Here is an 11,907-nt window from a genome sequence, read left to right on the forward strand (position 1 = left end):
CCTTTTGGACTGTTCATTCCCATTTACTTCCATATTGGAGAAAAGGGAATTGATGTGAATAGTAATCAAGATATATATGTATATATATTTTTTTGAAAAGAGGAAAGATAAAAACAACAAAGAGACACCAAACTTAAAATTTTTCAGAAAATCAAACATGAATTTTCGAAATTTTAAAGAAAAACACAAAGAAGACACCAAACTTAGAATTTTTAAAGATCAAAAAGGGACTAAGGACAAGCAAATTCGAAAATTAAAAGAAAAACAAAAGCATGCAATTGACACCAAACTTAAAATATGAGATTATACTTAAATAAAAGACTCTAAACCAACAAAAATAAAACAGTCCTAATCTAAGCAACAAGATAAACCGTTAGTTGTCCAAACTCGAACAATCCCCGGCAACGGCGCCAAAAACTTGGTGCACGAAATTGCAATCACACTTTTGCAATCCCGCACAACTAACCAGCAAGTGCACTGGGTCGTCCAAGTAATACCTTACGTGAGTAAGGGTCGATCCCACGGAGATTGTCGGCTTGAAGCAAGCTATGGTTATCTTGTAACTCTTAGTCAGGATATCAAAGATTATCAGGATTGATTGTAAAAAGGCAAAAGAACATAAAACAGGTACTTGAATTGCAGTGATGGAGAATAGGTTGAGGTTTTGGAGATGTTCTGTCTTCTGAACCTCTGCTTTCCTACTGTCTTCTTCTTCAAACACGCAAGGCTCCTTCCATGGCAAGCTGTATGTAGGGTTTGACCGTTGTCAATGGCTACCTCCCATCCTCTCAGTGGAAATGTTCAACGCACCCTGTCACGGCACGGCTATCCAGCTGTCAGTTCTCGATCATGTCGGAATAGAATCCAGTGATTCTTTTGCGTCTGTCACTAACGCCCCACAATCGCGAGTTTGAAGCTCGTCACAGTCATTCAATCATTGAATCCTACTCAGAATACCACAGACAAGGTTTAGACCTTCCGGATTCTCTTGAATGCCGCCATCAATTCTAGCTTATACCACGAAGATTCTGATTAAGGAATCCAAGAGATATCTACTCAATCTAAGGTAGAACGGAGGTGGTTGTCAGGCACGCGTTCATAGTTGAGAATATGATGAGTGTCACGGGTCATCACATTCATCCGGGTTAAGAACAAGTGATATCTTAGAACGGAAGCAAGCATGATTGAATAAGAAACAGTAGTAATTGCATTAATCCATCAAGACACAGCAGAGCTCCTCACCCCCAACCATGGGGTTTAGAGACTCATGCTGTAGAAGATACAATGAGAAACGTGTAAAGTGTCATGAGGTACAGATACAATGTCAAAAGATCCTATTAATAGTGAACTAGTAACCTAGGGTTTACAGAGATGAGTAAATGACAGAAAAGTCCACTTCCGGGCCCACTTGGTGTGTGCTTGGGCTGAGCATTGAAGCATTTTCGTGTAGAGGCTCTTTCTGGAGTTAAACGCCAGCTTTTATGCCAGTTTGGCGTTTAACTCCAATTTCTATGCCAGTTCCAGCGTTAAACGCTGGGAATTCTAAAGCTGATTTGCAACGCCGATTTGGGCCATCAAATCTCGGGCAAAGTATGGACTATTATACATTGCTGGAAAGCCCAGGATGTCTACTTTCCAACGCCGTTGAGAGCGCGCCAATTGGGCTTTTGTAGCTCCAGAAAATCCACTTTGAGTGCAGGGAGGTCAGAATCCAACAGCATCTGCAGTCCTTTTCAGCCTCTAAATCAGATTTTTGCTCAGATCCCTCAATTTCAGCCAGAAAATACCTGAAATCACAGAAAAACACACAAACTCATAGTAAAGTCCAGAAAAGTGAATTTTAACTAAAAACTAATAAAAATATACTAAAAACTAACTAAATCATACTAAAAACATATTAAAAACAATGCCAAAAAGCGTATAAATTATCCGCTCATCACCCCACTAACTTGATCGAAGGCCAAGGAAGCCCACATTAGTGGCCACGTTAATGCCACTAACGTGGGGACTAACCTCAATGCTGCTCAACTCAAACTCCTCCAGCAAGCTGAGCAAAGCCCAATGAGTTAGTTAACTACTTCAACTGAGGCCAAGGGCCCACAACCAGAGACTTGCAAACTCAACTGAGGATCAGAGAAGTAGTATATATAGGAGTAGTTTTGAACTAGAAAGGAGACTTGGATCTTTTGGGAGGATTATAACCACTCAAATTACTCTTCTCAGTATTCAGTTTTACTTTCAATGCACTTTCCATTTCCGATTTCCATTCTCAGAGCTATGAATAACTAAACCCCACTTCATTGGTTTAGGGAGCTCTGTTGTAATTCAATGGATCAATAATAGTTCGTTGGTGCGCGAAATTGTGATCACTACAACTTCACACAACTAACCAGCAAGTGCACTGGGTCGTCCAAGTAATACCTTACGCGAGTAAGGGTCGATCCCACGGAGATTGTTGGTATGAATCAAGCTATGGTCACCTTGTAAATCTCAGTCAGGCAGACTCAAATGGGTATAGTGATAAACGAATAAAGCATAAAGATAAAGATAGAGATACTTATGTATATCATTGGTGAGAGCTTCAGATAAGCGTATGAAGATGCCTTCCCTTCCGTCTCTCTGCTTTCCTACAGTCTTCATCCAATCCTTCTTACTCCTTTCCATGGCAAGCTCATGTAGGGTTTCACCGTTGTCAGTGGCTACCTCCCATCCTCTCAGTGAAAATGTTCCTATGCTCTGTCACAGCATGGCTAATCAGCTGTCGGTTCTCGGTCAGGCCGGAATAAAATCCATCGATTCTTTTGCGTCTGTCACTAACGCCCCGCCTGCTAGGAGTTTGAAGCACGTCACAGTCATTCAATCATTGAATCCTACTCAGAATACCACAGACAAGGTTAGACCTTCCGGATTCTCTTGAATGCCGCCATCAGTTCTCGCCTATACCACGAAGATTCCGGTTAAAGAATCCAAGAGATATTCACTAGAGCCTCGTATGCTTGTAGAACAAGAGTGGTTGTCAGTCACTTTGTTCATAAGTGAGAATGATGATGAGTGTCACGGATCATCACATTCATCAAGTTGAAGAACAAGTGATATCTTGGATAAAGAACAAGCGGAATTGAATAGAAGAACAATAGTAATTGCATTAATACTCGAGGTACAGCAGAGCTCCACACCTTAATCTATGGTGTGTAGAAACTCCACCGTTGAAAATACATAAGAACAAGAGTGATCATTGGTTTCGGCCCCAGAGAGGGAACCAGAAGAACCAAGATGAAAATACAATAGTAAAAGGTCCTATATATAGAAACTAGTAGCCTAAGGTGTACAGAGATGAGTAAATGACATAAAAATCCACTTCCGGGCCCACTTGGTGTGTGCTTGGGCTGAGCAATGAAGCATTTTCGTGTAGAGACTCTTCTTGGAGTTAAACGCCAGCTTTTATGCCAGTTTGGGCGTTTAACTCCCATTTAGGTGCCAGTTCCGGCGTTTAACGCTGGAATTTCTTGAGGTGACTTTGAACGCCGGTTTGGGCCATCAAATCTTGGGCAAAGTATGGACTGTCATATATTGCTGGAAAGCCCAGGATGTCTACTTTCCAACGCCATTGAGAGCGCGCCAATTGGACTTCTGTAGCTCCAGAAAATCCACTTCGAGTGCAGGGAGGTCAGAATCCAACAGCATCTGCAGTCCTTTTCGGTCTCTGAATCAGATTTTTGCTCAGATCCCTCAATTTCAGCCAGAAAATACTTGAAATCACAGAAAAACACACAAACTCATAGTAAAGTCCAGAAAAGTGAATTTTAACTAAAAACTAATAAAAATATACTAAAAACTCAACTCAAACTACTAAAAACATACTAAAAACAATGCCAAAAAGCGTACAAATTATCCGCTCATCACAACACCAAACTTAAATTGTTGCTTGTCCTCAAGCAACTGAAAATCAAATAAGATAAAAAGAAGAGAATATACTATAGACTCCAAATTATCAATGAAACTTAGCTCCAAATTAGATGAGCGGGACTAGTAGCTTTTTGCCTCCGAACAGTTTTGGCATCTCACTCTATCCTTTGAAATTCAGAATGATTGGCTTCTTTAGGAACTCAGAATCCAGATAGTGTTATTGATTCTCCTAGTTAAGTATGATGATTCTTGAACACAGCTACTTATTGAGTCTTGGCCGTGGCCCAAAGCACTCTGTCTTCCAGTATTACCACCGGATACATACATGCCACAGACACATAATTGGGTGAACCTTTTCAGATTGTGACTCAGCTTTGCTAAAGTCCCCAATTAGAGGTGTCCAGGGTTCTTAAGCACACTCTTTTTACCTTGGATCACAACTTCATTTCTTTCTTTTTCTTTCTTTTTCTCTTTCTCCCTTTTTTTTCGTTTTTCTCCTTCTTTTTTTTTTTGTATTCACTGCTTTTTCTTGCTTCAAGAATCATTTTAATGATTTTTCAGATCCTCAGTAACATGTCTCCTTTTTCATCATTCTTTCAAGAGCCAATAATTTTAACATTCATGAACAACAAATTCAAAAGACATATGCACTGTTCATGCATACATTCAGAAAACAAAAAGTATTGTCACCACATCAAACTAATTAAGCTAGTTTTAAAGATGAATTCGAAATCCTGTACTTCTTGTTCTTTTGTAATAAAAACAGTTTTCTTTTAAGAAAGGTGATGGATTCATAGGACATTCATAACTTTAAGGCATAGACACTAAGACACTAATGATCATAAGACACAAACATGGATAAACATAAAGCATAATTTTTGAAAAACAGAAAAGCAAAGAACAAGGAGATTAAAGAACGGGTCCACCTTAGTGATGGCGGCTTGTTCTTCCTCTTGAAGGTCTTATGGAGTGCTTGAGCTCCTCAATGTCTCTTCCTTGTCTTTGTTGCTCCTCTCTCATGATTCTTTGATCTTCTCTAATTTCATGGAGGAGGATGGAGTGTTCTTGGTGCTCCACCCTTAGTTGTCCCATGTTGGAACTCAATTCTCCTAGGGAGGTGTTGATTTGCTCCCAATAGTTTTGTGGAGGAAAGTGCATCCCTTGAGATGAATCTCTCCATCTCTCATGACTCGGAGGTAGAAGCTTTTCCCTTTCCTCTTTCTAGAGGTTTCTCCAGCCTTGGATGCCATAAATGGTTATGGAAAAACAAGAAGCAATGCTTTTACCACACCAAACTTAAAGGGTTTGCTCGTCCTCGAGCAAAAAAAGAAAGAAGAAAGTAGAAGAAGAAGAAATGGAGGAGAGGGAGATGGCTTTGTGGTTCGGCCATAAGGGGAAGAAGTGGTGTTCTAGGTTGTGTGAAAGTGAAGGTGTGAAGAAGGGTTTTTGGGAAAGAGGTATTGAGGTGATTGGTGAATGGGTGAAGAAGAGAGAGAGTGGTGGGGTTGGTGGGGATCCTGTGGGGTCCACAGATCCTGAGGTGTCAAGGAAAAGTCATCCCTGCACCAAATGGCACTCAAAAACGTGTTTTGAGCCAATTCTGGCGTTAAACGCCGGGCTGGTGCCCATTCCTGGCGTTTAACGCCAGGTTCTTGCCCTTTTCTGGCGTTTAACGCCAGTCTGGTGCCCCTTTCTGGCGTTAAACGCCCAGAATGGTGCCAGACTGGGCGTTAAACGCCCAACTGCTAGCCTCACTGGCGTTTAAACGCCAGTGGGTTCTTCCTCCAGGGTGTGCTGTTTTTCTTCCTATTTTTCATTCTGTCTTTGCTTTTTCAATTGATTTTGTGACTTCTCATGATCATCAACCTACAAAATAAGATAAAATAACAAAGGAAAATATATAAAACATAACATTGGGTTGCCTCCCAACAAGCGCTTCTTTAATGTCAGTAGCTTGACAGAGGGCTCTCATGGAGCCTCACAGATACTCAGAGCAATGTTGGAACCTCCCAACACCAAACTTAGAGTTTGAATGTGGGGGTTCAACACCAAACTTAGAGTTTGGTTGTGGCCTCCCAACACCAAACTTAGAGTTTGACTGTGGGGGCTCTGTTTGACTCTGATTTGAGAGAAGCTCTTCATGCTTCCTCTCCATGGTGACAGAGGGATATCCTTGAGTCTTAAACACAAAGGATTCTTCATTCACTTGAATGATCAGTTCACCTCCATCAACATCAATCACAGCCTTTGCTGTGGCTAGGAAGGGTCTGCCAAGGATGATGGATTCATCCATGCACTTCCCAGTCTCTAGGACTATGAAATCAGTAGGGATGTAATGGTCTTCAATCTTCACCAATACATCCTCTACAAGTCCATAGGCTTGTTTTCTTGAGTTGTCTGCCATCTCTAGTGAGATTCTTGCAGCTTGTACCTCAAAGATCCTTAGCTTCTCCATTACAGAGAGAGGCATGAGGTTTACACTTGACCCTAAGTCACACAGAGCCTTCTTGAAGGTCATGGTGCCTATGGTATAAGGTACTGAAAACTTCCCAGGATCTTGTCTCTTTTGAGGTAATTTCTGCCTAAACAAGTCATCCAGTTCTTTGGTGAGCAAAGGAGGTTCATCCTCCCAGGTCTCATTTCCAAATAACTTGTCATTTAGCTTCATGATTGCTCCAAGGTATTTAGCAACTTGCTCTTCAGTGACATACTCATCCTCTTCAAAGGAGGAATACTCATCAGAGCTCATGAAAGGCAGAAGTAAGTCCAATGGAATCTCTATGGTCTCATTTTGAGCCTCAGATTCCCATGGTTCCTCATTAGGGAACTCATTGGAGGTTGGTGCACGCCCATTGAGGTCTTCCTCAGTGGCGTTCACTTCCTCTCCCTCCTCTCCAGATTCGGCCATGGTTATGGCTTTGCACTCTCCTTTTGGATTTTCTTCTGTATTACTTGGGAGAGTACTAGGAGGGAGTTCAGTAATTTTCTTACTCAGCTGTCCCACTTGTGCCTCCAAATTTCTAATGGAGGACTTTGTTTCAGTCATGAAACTTTGAGTGGTTTTGATTAGATCAGAGACCATGGTTGCTAAGTCAGAGGGGTTCTGCCTAGAATTCTCTGTCTGTTGCTGAGAAGATGATGGAAAAGGCTTGCCATTGCTAAACCTGTTTCTTCCACCATTATTGTTGTTGAAACCTTGTTGAGGTTTCTCTTGATTCTTCCATGAAAAATTTGGGTGATTTCTCCATGAAGGATTATAGGTGTTTCCATAGGGTTCTCCTAGGTAATTCACCTCTTCCATTGAAGGGTTCTCAGGATCATAAGCTTCTTCTTTAGATGAAGCATCCTTAGTACTGCTTGGTGCATTTTGCATTCCAGACAGACTTTGAGAAATCAAATTGACTTGTTGAGTCAATATCTTGTTCTGAGCCAGAATGGCATTCAGAGCATCAATCTCAAGAACTCCTTTCTTCTGACTTGTCCCATTGTTCACAGGATTCCTTTCAGAAGTGTACATGAATTGGTTATTTGCAACCATTTCAATTAGCTCTTGAGCTTCTGTAGGCGTCTTCTTCAGGTGAAGAGATCCTCCAGCAGAGCTATCCAAAGACATCTTGGATAGTTCAGAGAGACCATCATAGAAAATACCTATGATGCTCCATTCAGAAAGCATGTCAGAAGGACATTTTCTGATTAATTGTTTGTATCTTTCCCAAGCTTCATAGAGGGATTCTCCATCCTTCTGTCTGAAGGTTTGGACTTCCACTCTAAGCTTACTCAATTTTTGAGGTGGAAAGAACTTTGCCAAGAAGGCATTGACTAGCTTTTCCCATGAGTCCAGGCTTTCTTTAGGTTGAGAGTCCAACCATGTCCTAGCTCTGTCTCTTACAGCAAAAGGGAATAGCATAAGTCTGTAGACCTCAGGGTCTACCCCATTAGTCTTGACAGTGTCACAGATTTGCAAGAATTCAGCTAAGAACTGATGAGGATCTTCCAATGGAAGTCCATGGAACTTGCAATTCTGTTGCATTAGAGAAACCAATTGAGGCTTAAGCTCAAAGTTGTTTGCTCCAATGGCAGGGATAGAGATGCTTCTCCCATAGAAGTCGGGAGTAGGTGCAGTAAAGTCACCCAGCACCTTCCTTGCATTGTTGGCATTGTTGTTGTTTTCGGCTGCCATGTGTTTTTCTTCTTTGAAGATTTCTGTTAGGTCCTCTACAGAGAGTTGTGCCTTTGTCTTTGTTCCTGCTCATATGAGAGAGAAAAGAACAAGAGAATGTGGAATCCTCTATGTCACAGTATAGAGATTCCTTGAGGTGTCAGAGGAAAAGAAAAATGGAAGACAGAGGTAGAAAATTCGAACTTATCAAAGAAGATGGAGTTCGAATTTTACATTAAGGAATAGTGTTAGTCCATAAATAGAAGGATGTGAGAAGAAGGGAAGTAATTTTCGAAAATTAAGTAAAAGATTTTGAAAACATTTTGAAAAACACTAATTGATTTTCGAAAACAAAAGTGGGAAAGAAGTAAAGTGATTTTTGAAAAACATTTTGAAATTAGAAATTAAAAAGATTTGATTGAAAACTATTTTGAAAAAGATGTGGTTGAGAAGATATTATTGGTTTTTAAAAGATGTGATTAAAAAGATATGATTGAAAAGTTATGGTTTTAAAAAGATGTGATTGAGAAGATATGATTTGAAAACAATTTTAAAAAGATTTGATTTTAAAAATTAATGACTTGCCTAACAAGAAAAGATATGATTCAAACATTAAACCTTTCTCAACAGAAAAGGCAACAAATTGGAGATGTTTGATGAGCGGATAATTTGTACGCTTTTTGGCATTGTTTTTATATAGTTTTTAGTAAGTTTGAGCTACTTTTAGGGATGTTTTCCTTAGTTTTTATGTTAAATTCACATTTCTGGACTTTACTATGAGTTTGTGTGTTTTTCTGTGATTTCAGGTAAATTCTGACTGAAATTGAGGGATTTGAGCAAAACTCTGAAAAAGGCTGACGAAAGGACTGCTGATGCTGTTGGATTCTGACCTCCCTGCACTCGAAATGGATTTTCTGGAGCTACAAAACTCCAAATGGCGCGCTCTCAACGGCGTTGGAAAGTAGACATCCAGGGCTTTCCAGCAATATATAATAGTCCATACTTTATTCGAAGAATGACGACGCAACTTGGCGTTGAACGCCAAGTACACGCTCCTTTCTGGAGTTAAACGCCAGAAAAACGTCATGATCCGGAGTTGAACGCCCAAAGCACATCATAACTCGAAATTCAACTCCAAGAGAAGCCTCTGCTCGTGGATAGATCAAGCTCAGCCCAAGCATACACCAAGTGGGCCCCGGAAGTGGATTTATGCATCAATTACTTACTCATGTAAACCCTAGGAGCTAGTTTATTATAAATAGGATGAATTATTGATGTATTAGGCATCTTTGGTCTCAGTTTTGTTTTATTCTTCATCTTAGGAGATCATTGATCACGTTTAGGGGGCTGGCCATTCGGCCATGCCTGGACCTCTTTCACTTATGTATTTTCAACAGTGGAGTTTCTGCACACCATAGATTAAGGGTGTGGAGCTCTGCTGTACCTCAAAGATTAATGAAGTTCTATTTTCTTTTATTCAATTCTCTATCTTATTCTTATTCCAAGATATTCATTCGTACTCAAGAACATGATGAATGATGATGAGTTAGATAACCCTCATTATTATTCTCACTAATGAACGCGCGTGATTGACAACTACTTCCGTTCTACATGCAACAAGGCTTGAATGTGTATCTCTTAGATTCCCCAACAGAATCTTCGTGGTATAAGTTAGATAGATGGCGGCATTCATGAGGATCCGGAAAGTCTAAACCTTGTCTATGGTATTCCGAGTAGGATTCTAGGATTGGATGACTGTGACGAGCTTCAAACCTGTAACCTGCTGGGCGTTCGTGACAGACGCAAAAGAGGGATTCTATTCCGGTAGGGGAGGGAACCAACCGGTGATTGGCCGTACTGTGACAGAGTGCGTGAGCATTAGCTTTCACTGCGAGGATGGGATGTAGTCACTGACAACGGTGATGCCCTACACAAAGCTTGCCATGGAAAGGAGTAAGAAGGATTGAATAGAAGCAATAGGAAGGCAGGCGTCCGAGAGCTCTACAGCATCTCCATTCCGCTTATCTGAAATTCCCACCAATGAATCTGCATAAGTATTCTATCCCTTTTATTTTATCTATTTTATTATTTGAATCTAATTAAGTATCATGTTTAATCCGCCTAACTGAGATCTACAAGGTGACCATAGCTTGCTTCATACCAATAATCTCTGTGGATTCGACCCTTACTCACGTAAGGTATTACTTGGACGACCCAGTACACTTGCTGGTTAGTTGAACGGAGTTGTGTTCACTCGTGCCAATTTCTAAAATCCAATTACAAGGAAAAAGGATCACAATTTCGTCCACCAATGTTCAATCAAATCATTAATTGTTAGCAAGTATCTTTGAAAAAGGAAAGAAATTGATTTTGAAAACATTTGATTGAAAAGATATGATTTGAAAAAGATTTGATTTTGAAAAACTTTGAAAACTTGAAAAAAATTGATTTTGAAAACAAAATCCTCCCCCTTGTGCCATCCTGGCGTTAAACGCCCAGAATGGTGCACATTCTGGCGTTTAACGCCCAAACTACTACCCTTTTGGGCGTTAAACGCCCAGCCAGGCACCCTGGCTGGCGTTTAAACGCCAGTCTGTCTTCTTCACTGGGCATTTTTGAATGCCCAGCTTTTTCTGTTGATTCCTCTGCAGTATGTTCTGAATTTTCAATTCTTTGTATTATTGACTTGAAAAGACACAAATTAAAAATATTTTTGGATTTTTAATAATGAGGAATAATCAAGATGCAACTAAAATCAAATAAACAATGCATGCAAGACACCAAACTTAGCAGTTTGTATACTATTGACACTTAACAAAATGAGAATGCATATGACAAACAACAGAAATACTCAAGTCAATAGAATTCAAAGATCAAAACAAGGAAATCATCAAGAACAACTTGAAGATTAATGAAGACACATGCATGAATTTGAAAAATGCAAGAAGAACAGAAACATGCAATTGACACCAAACTTAAAATGAGACACTAGACTTAAACAAGAAATTTTTTTTTATGATTTTGTAATTTTTTTGATTTTTCGAAAATTAAGTGGAAGAAGAAAATAAAGGTATCAAAATTCTTAATGAGAATTCCAGGAATCATGCAATGTTAGTCTAAAGCTTTAGTCTAAAGGAATTAGACATAGCTAGCTAAGCTTCAGCAGGACATTGCATTCAAGAGCTAAATTGATGATGATCAATCAGCTTTGGTGATGATAAGAACATCACCTTGAAACACTAGAATTCATTCTTAAGAACTCTGAAGAAAAATAATACCTAATCTAAGCAACAAGATGAACCGTCAGTTGTCCATACACAAACAATCCCCGGCAACGGCGCCAAAAACTTGGTGCGCGAAATTGTGATCACTACAACTTCGCACAACTAACTAGCAAGTGCACTGGGTCGTCCAAGTAATACCTTACGCGAGTAAGGGTCGATCCCATGGAGATTGTTGGTATGAAGCAAGCTATGGTCACCTTGTAAATCTCAGTCAGGCAGACTCAAATGGGTATAGTGATAAACGAATAAAGCATAAAGATAAAGATAGAGATACTTATGTATATCATTGGTGAGAGCTTCAGATAAGCGTATGAAGATGCCTTCCCTTCCGTCTCTCTGCTTTCCTACAGTCTTCATCCAATCCTTCTTACTCCTTTCCATGGCAAGCTCATGTAGGGTTTCACCGTTGTCAGTGGCTATCTCCCATCCTCTCAGTGAAAATGTTCCTATGCTCTGTCACAGCATGGCTAATCAGCTGTCGGTTCTCGGTCAGGCCGGAATAAAATCCATCGATTCTTTTGCGTCTGTCACTAACGCCCCGCCTGCTAGGAGTTTGAA

General features: G+C 40.1%; 1 non-coding gene across 1 annotated transcript; it reads left to right on the plus strand.

Moving 5' to 3' along the window:
- The first annotated feature begins 7,573 nt into the window (after positions 1-7,573).
- LOC130959484 (small nucleolar RNA R71) lies at positions 7,574-7,681 on the plus strand. Its single transcript, XR_009078561.1, has one exon. It is a non-coding gene; the product is annotated as a small nucleolar RNA R71 (small nucleolar RNA).
- The last annotated feature ends 4,226 nt before the right edge of the window (positions 7,682-11,907 follow it).

Source organism: Arachis stenosperma, chromosome 10 (genome assembly GCF_014773155.1).
Source record: "Arachis stenosperma cultivar V10309 chromosome 10, arast.V10309.gnm1.PFL2, whole genome shotgun sequence".
In the NCBI taxonomy this organism is placed as follows: Eukaryota; Viridiplantae; Streptophyta; class Magnoliopsida; order Fabales; family Fabaceae; genus Arachis; species Arachis stenosperma.